This window comes from Belonocnema kinseyi, chromosome 5 (assembly GCF_010883055.1).
Source record: "Belonocnema kinseyi isolate 2016_QV_RU_SX_M_011 chromosome 5, B_treatae_v1, whole genome shotgun sequence".
In the NCBI taxonomy this organism is placed as follows: domain Eukaryota; kingdom Metazoa; phylum Arthropoda; class Insecta; order Hymenoptera; family Cynipidae; genus Belonocnema; species Belonocnema kinseyi.
The window spans coordinates 133427677-133438731 of NC_046661.1; the positions used below are offsets into that span (position 1 = coordinate 133427677).

Genomic DNA, 11055 nt, shown 5'->3' on the forward strand with positions numbered 1-11055 from the left:
TTCTCTATTGCCAGCTTATTCTGGCTGTGGTAGAGTAGGCGTTGCGGTTACAAAGCCCCTTTTTTGGAGAGGTTCGACATGGTTTCGCAGGCCCTGCGTTTTCGATTATTTTAAACTGCACTTGCTACAACTATGTTTGGTGTTGTCATTTTTGTTCCCACGTGAAGCTGGGGAAAGGGGTTCGTTCATCCCTGTAGAGCTTCGTATGCAAGGATAAGGCTGCATACTCTAAGAGGTCGCCTGGTATCCCAGAGTCACCGTTCGGGGCACCTCAATCCGAGGGGCTAATCACTCAGAAATAAGGATGTCAGACTAACAATGACTGCCACCGGAATAACGAAGATTTCCTAGAGACCTCCCTCAGACTAATTCCAGGTTTCTTGTGTATTACCACGAAACTTCCACAAAAAGTTAATCGCGCCGTACTAGAAACAGATCTCCCAAGTGTTCCCAACAGAGTTGCGATTCTTTCCGACGGGGATTTCGCCGAACCGGTCGGCTGGAGCGAGGCTTTTCGTGACGCACTGACGCTTACTGAGACTAACTGGGACTAACCGAGGAACAACGAAATAGAATTCAGAGATTCCTACTGACCTGCATAGGGTCTTTCGTATGTCCGAGATTTACCTGAAACTTCTACCATACAAGCGTAAGGTAAAATTGTTAACATGGCATTGAAATTACGAAATGGCAATACATGTATTGTAACTGATGTAAAACATAAAGTTACGATCCAGCATTTCAGTATATGTATTAGAGCGTTTGTAAGACGAAAACTGCGCACAAGGAATTCACGGACTTAATAGAAATCGAGGAATACACGAAATTCATTGAATTCAAAGAATTCTTAGAATGTAAGGAATTGATCGAATTCTAGGAATTCCATTAATTCACGGAATTCACGAAGTTTATGGAATTCACGGAATTCATGCCATTCAAGTAAATCAAGGAATTTAGGTAATTCATGCAATTGATGCAATTCGCGAAATTTATGAAAATCACGGAAGGCAAGAAAGTCACAGTATTCACGAAAATCATGGAATTCGTTGAATTGAAAAAATACACTAAATTTTTGGAAGACACGGAATTTACGAAATTCACAAAAATTACGGAATTCATGGAAGAAAAGGAATTCGCGGAATTCATGAAATTCACGAAATTTACGGAATTTATGATATTCAGGAAAGTAATGGTATTCAAGCGATTCACGGAATTATATTGGATTTGCGGAATTTACAGAAATCCTACAATTTATGTTATTTACAAAGTTCGTGGTATTCATGAAATTCATATAATTTATTGAATATTTGGAATTCACGGAATAGAATTCACCGAATTCTTGAAATTTAAAAAATTCATAGAATTTACGGAATTCACCGAAATGAAGAAATTTACGTAATGTAGTAAGCTCGCAGAATCCATAAAATTTACGGAATTCATAGCTTAAAGAAATTGATGGAATGACAGAAATCCGAAAAATTTCTAGAATTTCCGGAATTTAGGTTATTTATTAAATTCGTAGATTTCATGAAATTCATTACATTTATGAAATTTACAGAATTCACGGAATTAGAGGATTTCACACGATATTCACGGAATTCATGAAACTGAAGGAATTGACTAAATGATTTTTATGCATTCCGTGAATTTCATGATTTTATTAATTTCTACGAATTTCTTGAATTGTATTGTGTAAATTTCTCGAATTTCGTGAAATCCACGAATTTCGCGCTTTTTGCAAATTCAATTAATTTTTCGATAAACTTGAATTCCGTAAATTTCTTAAATTCCGTGAATTCAGTGACTTCCATGAATCTGGTGAGTTCAGGTAATATTAAGAATTCCATTAACTCAGTGAACTCCACGAATTCCGTGTATTCCATGAATTTCTTGTATCCAGGTATTGCGTATATTCCATAAATTTCATTAATTCCACGAATCCCGTGAATCCCATGGATTCTGGGTATTTCTTGAATTCCGTAAATTCTATGAATTTTGTAAATTCGGTAAATTCTATAAAGTCCGTAAATTTAATTAATTCCGTGAAATATATAACTTTCATCAATTCCGCGAATCCCGAGGACTCCAGGAATTCCATGAATTTCTTAAATTACAATCCTTAAATTTCCTGAATTCTTTAGATTCCTTAGATTATTTTTTTTTTCGTTAATTTTACGAATTCAGTAGATTCTGTACATTCTTGGAATTCCTACATTTCGTAAATTCCATGAATTTTTACATTCCTAAATTCCGCGAATTAAAAGAATTTCGTGAATCCCATGAATTCCGTGCATTCCAGGAATGTCGTCAATTTCATTAATTTCATGAAATTTGTCAATTGCGGTCGTTACGTAAATTCCGTAAATTCCTTGAATTTCATAATTTCTCTGAATTCCGTAATTTCTGTGAATTCCCTGAATTTCTCAATTTCTATGATTATCAGTAGTCAGAACATTTTTTTCTGTACCTGGAAGAAGTATCCTGAGAAACGATTTACATTTTTTTTTTACATTTTTCGCTTTAACAGGTGTCGAGATATCGAGCTATATCAATCTATTAAAATTTCTTTGTTGAGATATTAAACATTATTTGAAAAAATCTGAAAATATATACAGAATAAATAAAGCGGATTATTGCTTAGTATCTCTTTACATCAATCTACCTTTCTACTCAAGGAACGAGGAACAAAATTATTATTAAGAATTTATTCAATATATGAAAATTGTAATCTACTAAAAATTTCTTTCCTTCAATAAAACCACATTGCAGTTTCATTCTTCATTCGATACAAGTAAGAAAATGGAAATAAAATTTCTGTATATATAATAATGATTTTTTAAACATATTTCAATAGAAATTTTTTCTATTTCAAATAAAGCGCGCTCTATAGCGCAAGAACAATAAAATAAAAAGTACTTAATAGAGGATCTCGAGGAATCTAATAAGTATATCATTAAATCCATTTTAAGACTTCCAAACATGCAAAAATGGAAATTAGTGCACATTTTGAGAAGTTAAATATTATTTGCATCATATTGAATTAATCTTCATCAGATTCTTGTAAATTCTTTGAGGCTAGAGAATTTAAGAGAATAAAAAGAAGGCTTATATTTCGATTCGGACAGGATACAATTTTCATTTGGTTTGATAACTTTGCAAATTTCTGCGAACAAATATTTCGCGTCTTTTAAATAAAAATGTAATGTTCAATGAAACAGTTAACATAAAAAAATGTATGCGCAATAAAAATTTGTTTTTATTTTCTTCCGGTGTGATAGGAACTGCAGTAAAAATGTCTACATTTTTAAATTCTTTGAAAAGTACATAACATTTATGAATTTTTTTAAAAAGAATTTCCAATCAACAGATGAATTTTCAACTAAAATGACGAATGTTTGACTAGAATCACTGCGTTTTCAATAATTGAGTTCTTCTTTTAATACTTTCAAGGTGTCCTTATTACATTCTAATCCTCGTGAAGAGTTATGAGTTTTACAAAAAATTCGGCTTCGTCTGCTTTCATAAAATTTCTAAGTTTTAAGATTCCCTGTGCCAGAAAAAAAAAGGTTTACGATGATATCAATCAGTCGGTCAATCAGTCAATCAATCAATTAATCAATCAGTTACTCAGTTAGTCAGTCAATCAGTCAGTCAGTCAGTCAGTCAGTAACGCAGTCAGTCAGTCAGTCACTCAGACATTCAGTCAGCCAGTCAGTCATTCATTCTGTTAGTAAGTCATTCACTTCGTCAGTCAGTCAGTCAGACAGTTAGTCAGTCAGTCATTCAGTCACTTGAAGTGTAAGTCATTCAGCCAGCCAGTCATTCAGTCCTTTAGTCCATCAGTCAGGCAGTCAATAAACTAGCCACTAAACCAGTCACTCATTAAGCCTGTCAGTCAGACAGTCAATAAGGTAGACAGAGAGACAGACAGTTTGAAAGACAGTCAGTTAGTCAGGCAGTCAGTCAGACATAAAGTCAGTCACTCTCTCACTTAGATATTCAGTCAGCCAGTCGTCATTTATTCTGTTAGTAAGTCATTCAGTTCGTCAGTCAATCAGTCAGTCAGACAGTTAGTCAGCCAGTCATTCAGTCATTCAAAGAGTCAGTCATTCAGCCAGCCAGTAATTCAGTCCTTTAGTCCATCAGTCAGGCAGTCTATCAGTCAGTTTTCAGTTAGCTAGTAAGTTAGCCAGTCACTCAGATAATCATCCAAGCAATATTTTGACTAAGAGTATAAAGAATTTGAAAGATTTTGATTTATTCTTATAAGTCGCTGCATTAATTTTATTTGAAAAAATTAATTCTATTTTTGTGAGAAATTTCTTTATTTGCAGAGCTTTTAAAATTTCATACCTGACGCAGTAGCATTTCAAACTAAAAACGTGGCCTTCTAATTGTTTAAACAAAGTTGAGGAAAATTAGATGTTCCTACGATCTTGTAATTGAATATAAATTTTCTTTACAATAAAATTTTTATATCAAGATTTCGAAATACATGAATTTAGTTCATTATAAAATTTGGTTGTCAAGGTTTTTGAACGTTAATGATAGAAGAGAAAATTTAAATTCTAAATAATTGTTTGTGAATTTAAAATAATTGCGTTTTGAACATTTTGCTGCGACACTATAATTTATTAACTTTCTTACATCTTCAAAGATATAGGATACTTTAAAATATGGTTAAATAGTATAGGGTTTGTTTTAAAAAAATAATTGTAGGTTTTGAAGAATTTATGTAAGCTGAATTTAGTTAAATGTCAAGAAAATGAAGAAAATTTCTTTTTAATTAATTCTATGGAAAAATTTAAAAAGGTCACAAAATATTTTATTAAGATTTCCTAAAATGTTTAAAAAGCTTGTAAAACTATTTGTAGAATAATTTTGCAATTTGGCCATATTCAATAATTTTATCAATATATTAAATAAGTTTAAGAGATATTTAGCAGACTTGAAAGATAACAATATGAATATAAAAAAAGGTGCCTAGGAAGAATTAAAACCTTTTTTAATTTCAAAAAATTAATTTTAAAAGATTAGGTAATTATGCGATTAATAAAAGAACTAATTAAATAATTGACTATGTAATTGACTGATAAAGTATTGAGTATCAGGAGATAGTCTTTTCGTGAATTGCATAATTACTGTAATTTTAACAAAGAAAATCAAGCAAGTAAGTACAAAATTGATATTGTAAAGCATTGTAGATGAAAGGATTGTTTTTTTTTCACTTTCTGCGAATATCCTCTGGTTTAAATTTTCTGCTGAAGCTTTTGTTCTAAAATGCAATGAAACTGGTCATTTTCCAAAAAAAAAATTTTGGAACTTTTTCGAAAAATATTCTTAAAACGCGCAAAATTCTTTTCTATGAAAGTTGGATTTCTTATGATGAACCAATAGCAAATAGAATCGGTTCTTCGGGAATGGTAACATTTTGGATTAGTTTTCGAAAATAATAACAATATTTTTAGAAAATAATAATAATATTTTTAGAAGATAATAATAGTTCTTATCCGTGTTCTAATAAAATTTGATGAACAATAAAATTGTCGACTGCTAGAAAATGTATGCACGATCAAAATGGCTTTTTTATTTTTCCCGGTAGGAAAACATTTTCAGGCAGTTTGATAATTTTTCTAATTTTTGCGACCGTATAATTCGTTTCCTTCTACAAAATTTTATTACCCAATAAAATTGTTTACTTCTGATAAATGTACGCGTAATAAAAAAGATCGTGCAAAAAACAATCGATTTTTTTCTAAAAATTTTCATCTCAGTTAAATTTAATGTGAAATAAAACTTTAAACTTCTCAAACGTGTAGGAGTAATCGCAAAAATTTCAAATAAATTCCAAAGCTATTAAAATGTTTGAGTATTATTTTTATTACTTTTTCTCTATATAAGACACATTTTTTTAGTTTCTAGTCAAAAGCAGCAAGTAAAAGAAGAAAATTCCCAACCCTAAAAGGTGCGTCTTCTTCAAATATTAAAATAATTTCAATTTTAATATAACCCAATCCAAAAAACTTTCAGGATTCAATAAAAATTCCTGTTTTTTAACCTAATGCTTTTATCATTTTCATATGTATAATAAGAATAATTTTCTACTAAAAAAGGTAAATTCTTAATCAAATGATTTAAATTTCAACAAACAAAAAAATACATCGAAATAAGATATGAATATTTTGAAGAAAAAAAATGAGTATTTTAACAAACACTTGAATTTTCAAGAGAATATTATGAATTTCCGGGAAAATAGTTTAATTTTTAAGCAAATGCGATACATTTTTTTTAAATAGTAAAATTTTACTCTTAAATTGCAATCATAAAAAATAATATAAATCAATACTAGAAATTCACAGAACTATTATGTACTTTAATAGTCTGTATTTTTTAAAATAATTTGACGCGTTTTTTATTTTATTTATAATAAATGCATGAGTTTCCTTAGTTTTGGTTTAGTTTCACTTTATCGCTGCCAAGGCTTTTTTACTTTCTGTTTTCATTTTACTTGTTTAACTCTTTACATATTAAATTCCATACAAAATTTTTAATTTTGCAAAAATAATTATTTTAAATTCTTTCCTTTAATAAAAAACTTGCTTTTTAAATTTTTTCGTAAACAAATTTATTTTCTAACAATTTAAAAATTTCATTAACTTTCATTTTAGTTTAGAAATTTAAAATCAAATTCAAAACGTTCAAAATTAAATAATTTAAATTGATCAGATTATACTTTAGGCATATTCAAAATTGAACAAATATTAAGGATTGAATTTTAAATTTATCAACTCTATAAAAAAATTCAAATAACATAATTCTTGAAATTTCTGTTTATAAAATTACTTGATTTGAATGTTTTAAATTGAAAATATATTAAAACCTTTTAATTTAAGATTCTTCTTATTAAACAAAATTTTCGATTTCGAAGGCTTTACATTTATTCCAATTTTTCACGAGGTTTGAAATTGAATATTGCCCATTGCAACTTTAAATTATTTATAACCTAAAGCTGTAAAAAAAATTATTACAAAATCATAAGTGATTTCATTTAAACCGTTTAAAATTAAAATTAAATAATTTAAATTGACATCATTATTATCATTAGAAACTGGTTTCTTTTGATAATAATGATTTTATTTTACAATTCTAAAAGAAAATAATTACACAGTAATTTTAATTGTTTTCTTTTCAAATTTGTACGAATAGAATTGCTTTAAAACTTATTTTCTTAGTACCTAGAAAATTTCTCTTTTGAAAGAAACCAGAAGAGAAATTAATTTAATTAAACTAAACTTTATTTAATTCTTAATTTCAGCTAAATTTTATTTTTGGTTCAAAAATTATGTTTTAACTTAAAAAAAGATACTCTCACAAAACAGTTCAACTTTTTACCAAAGAGATGCATTTTCAACTTAAAATATAAATCTGCAAAAAAATGATTCCCTGAAAAAGTGATTCAATCAAATCTTTCAAACAAAATGGTTTAATACTCAGGCAAAAAATTATTATTTTTAAATAAAAAGTTGCATTTTTATAAAAAGAAATGAAATTTCTAATTAAACAGATGAATTTTTTAATTAAGAAGTTAAGTTTCCAAAAAGATTGTTGATATCACTGTTAAAAAGATTGCAGTTGACTCTTCGCGATCAAAATAAGAACTTTTAAACAAGAAATAAGTTTCTACAAAAAACAAAAAGAATTTTCAATTTAAAAAGACGAATTTATAAGCAAAATGTTTGAATTTTTTACAAAATTGTTGAATTCTCTACCGAATATTGTCGTTTTAATCCAAAATGATTAAATTTATCTTGAAACAGATAAATTTAAAAAAAAATTGAATAGTTGAATTGTTCTTCAAAAAAGATTTCAGTTGGCTTCTTAAGATCAAAATATGAATTTCTTTTAACAAAAAATAAGTTTCTACCAAAAAAATTGTATTTTCAGTCCAAAAATACAGATTTTTTTAACCAAAGATAATTAATTTCTAACAAAATGATTGGATTCTCTATAAAAAAGTTACATTCTTATAAAAAAGATAAACATTCTCTTAAAACAGATAAACTTTAAATTTGAAAAAAAAATCATAAAATAGTTGAATTTTCATCGAGAAAAGATTTGAATTCTCTTTTCGACATGAAGATATCAAATTGAAACAAAAAGTAAATTTTCTAGGAAATGGTTTAATTTCTGAAAAAAAACAGTTTCATTTTGATCTAAGCAAGATAAAATACCTCTACTAAAAATGATGAAATTTTAAATCAAAATGACTGCCTTTTCCCAAAAAATATTTTTCATACAAAAAAGATTTGCGTCGATTAATCAGCAACAAAGTATAAATTTGGAACAAAAGGTCTACGCAAAGAGTTTTTCTAAAGAACCTTTGGGTTTATAATTAAATTCTCTGGTTTAAAATAAGTTGTCGCTGTTTGTTAAACAATTTTTTATTATTTAAAATAGTATTCTCTTAAATTAGTGCTATCTAAAAATGAATTCAAGTTAGAAAAAAACATTATTTGAACAAATTATTATTGCTTTGAATAATATTCTACTTGAATAATGTTTGAAACCTTTTAAAATTTATGGATATCGTCAAAAATTAATTTTTATAAATGAAAAGTCTTTCAAAATTTCACAGAGTTATAAAGAAAAATTCTTCATTTTTTTTGTTCGTATCTTTTAAAATTTATATGGAGCCTTAAATTTTTTGTTGAAATCTTTAAATAACTTCCTTTCTAAATTTTAATCAGTTAAATTTTTTACTAATTTCAATCAGTGGCTCAATCCAAGCTACGAGACATTTATTTTTCAATAATATATCACTAACAATTACTAACTAACGAATTTACATATAATTTTTGAAAAATTTAAAAACTTGCTTAAACATTTTTTATATTTTGTTCCTAAATTATTTTAAATGTCATTTTTGAGCAAAAAAAAGTTATTCGCAAATATTGTGGTTAAGAAGAGATTCTTATTTTCTCAGTACTTCTTAAAATTCCTTCAGGTTTCAAACTAGAAATTTTATTTTAATATTAAAAGAGTAATTTTGAGTTTCAAAAATATCAAAATATTTTGAAAATGAAACTTTTTTTTCAAGGACTAGACTATTAGAAGAGCGCGCGTATGCGCGCTCACTTCTGTACTCATTTTTATCTTTTTTTTTGTATTCGCTTAAAATCTCCATAGACGTTTCGTAAGCAAAAATAATTTTTTTAGATGAAGTGAGGTCTAGAAATAAATGAAACAATATTTCGACGTAACACAACAATACTTTTTTGATATTTTTTAGTCGCAAAAATTTTCAAATTACTTACAAGGCAAGAAGTATTAGCAGTTTCTTTAAAATTATATAAACATAAGTTTTATAATTTTCATGAGACAATTAAGAACGATTTTTTAATAATTCAGATGTGTCAAAAAATAATGCAGAAGATTTAAAAAAGATATTTTTTATTTTACAGGATTTTATAAATTATTAGGGAAATTCGAGACTTTTCAAAAGATTTTTAGGACTTTTAGAGTTTCAGAAGAAATAATAAATATTCCATAAATTTTCGGAAATGATCTCAACATTAGAAATATTTTTAATATATGCAAAGCCTCTTAAATTCCTAAAAATATTTTTAAATGAATCCAATTTTTCATAAAATTTTGAAAAATTATTCAAAATTTAAAAAATGTACCGCCAAGTCTTGAAAAATTTGTTACGAATTTGAAGAAAATTTTCAAAGATTTTTAAATATTTCAGATCCGTTAACGAAAAATCTAGATTAAAAAAATATATATTTTACGGGATTAAATGTATTGTATGAAAAGTAATTTAAAATGTAAAACGCTGCCTCAAAAAATTGAGTGTACATGAATTTGAATTAAAGTCTGAAAAAGAATTGTCTTAAGGGCTTCCACATAGTTTTAATAAGATTTTGTAGTTATTAAAATTTAAAATTATTATTTCAAAATTAAATATCCCACACAACTTAAAAAAAAATTAATCTCAAAATCTAAAAAAATTATTATGACGCTTCCATTGTTCTAATTTTCAAAATAAGTTTTTCCAAGAATTTTATTTTACTTATCTCTTTGAAAATGTAAAAAATATTACCCAGGCGTAAAAAAAGAAAATTTTTTTTCTTTTTGAAAATTCTGGAATTATAGCCAATTCAGTGTATCTGAATCATTTAAAAAATTATCTGATTAAATAATTTAATTGCAATTATAAATTAACTTTTAATATTCAATTTATATTCAATATTCGATTATATAACCTTTAAGTGAATAATTATATTATGTTACTTAAATTTAAGGTACTAAGTTTTAATCTTTATTCGCTTTGATAATCAGAAAACATTAATTAGCTAATTATCAATTGACCATTTTACAAAATAAAAACCATTAAAATATAATTCTTTTATAACACATTCAAATAGCTTTAACTTGATATATTTTTTTAAATTGGCACTTTTAATTTAAAAAATTTTATTTGATCCTAAAATTTTGAGTTAATTCCAGAAAATGTCACTTTTAGTAGAATGAAGTGATAATTAATTAATCAGTTCACAAAATAAAAAGCATGAAACAGTTAATTTTCCCGAAAAACTTAAATAATTTTTACATTATGTGTATATTCTCCTTTAAATTTTTAAACAAAATTTATATACGTATAATTTATTGATAATCTTTGTATTAAATGCAAACAAATATGAAGAAAGTGTGAAGAAAATTATCAGCTAATAATCAATTAAATGGTACACAGCATAAAAAGCCTCAAATAATGTTTTTCGCTGAAATAATAAATTTATTTTTACTTTATAAATATTTTCAACTTCCTTCCTGGAAATTTTAGTTAATTATAACCTTCGATACTTGTTTTTTTTTTTAATAAAACACATTTACATATGATTTTGAAAATTTAATTTATATAATTATTTCAAAACATCATCAATATTTCAAAAAAACTATATAATTGTAATAGAAATAGGTTAAATGTAAATAAGTTTTTATTATGAGATTTATATTCAATATGGATGAATTCAATCTTCATGTAATCAAATATCG

General features: G+C 26.5%; 1 protein-coding gene across 1 annotated transcript in view; it reads left to right on the top strand.

The window, feature by feature from the left end:
* Positions 1-5897: 5897 nt before the first annotated feature.
* Positions 5898-11055, top strand: part of LOC117173150 — a 17416-nt gene continuing 12258 nt past the window's right edge. The window contains exon 1 of the mRNA XM_033361551.1: positions 5898-5965. The gene's annotated coding sequence lies outside the window, so the exon portion shown is untranslated. The remainder of the gene's footprint in view (positions 5966-11055) is intronic.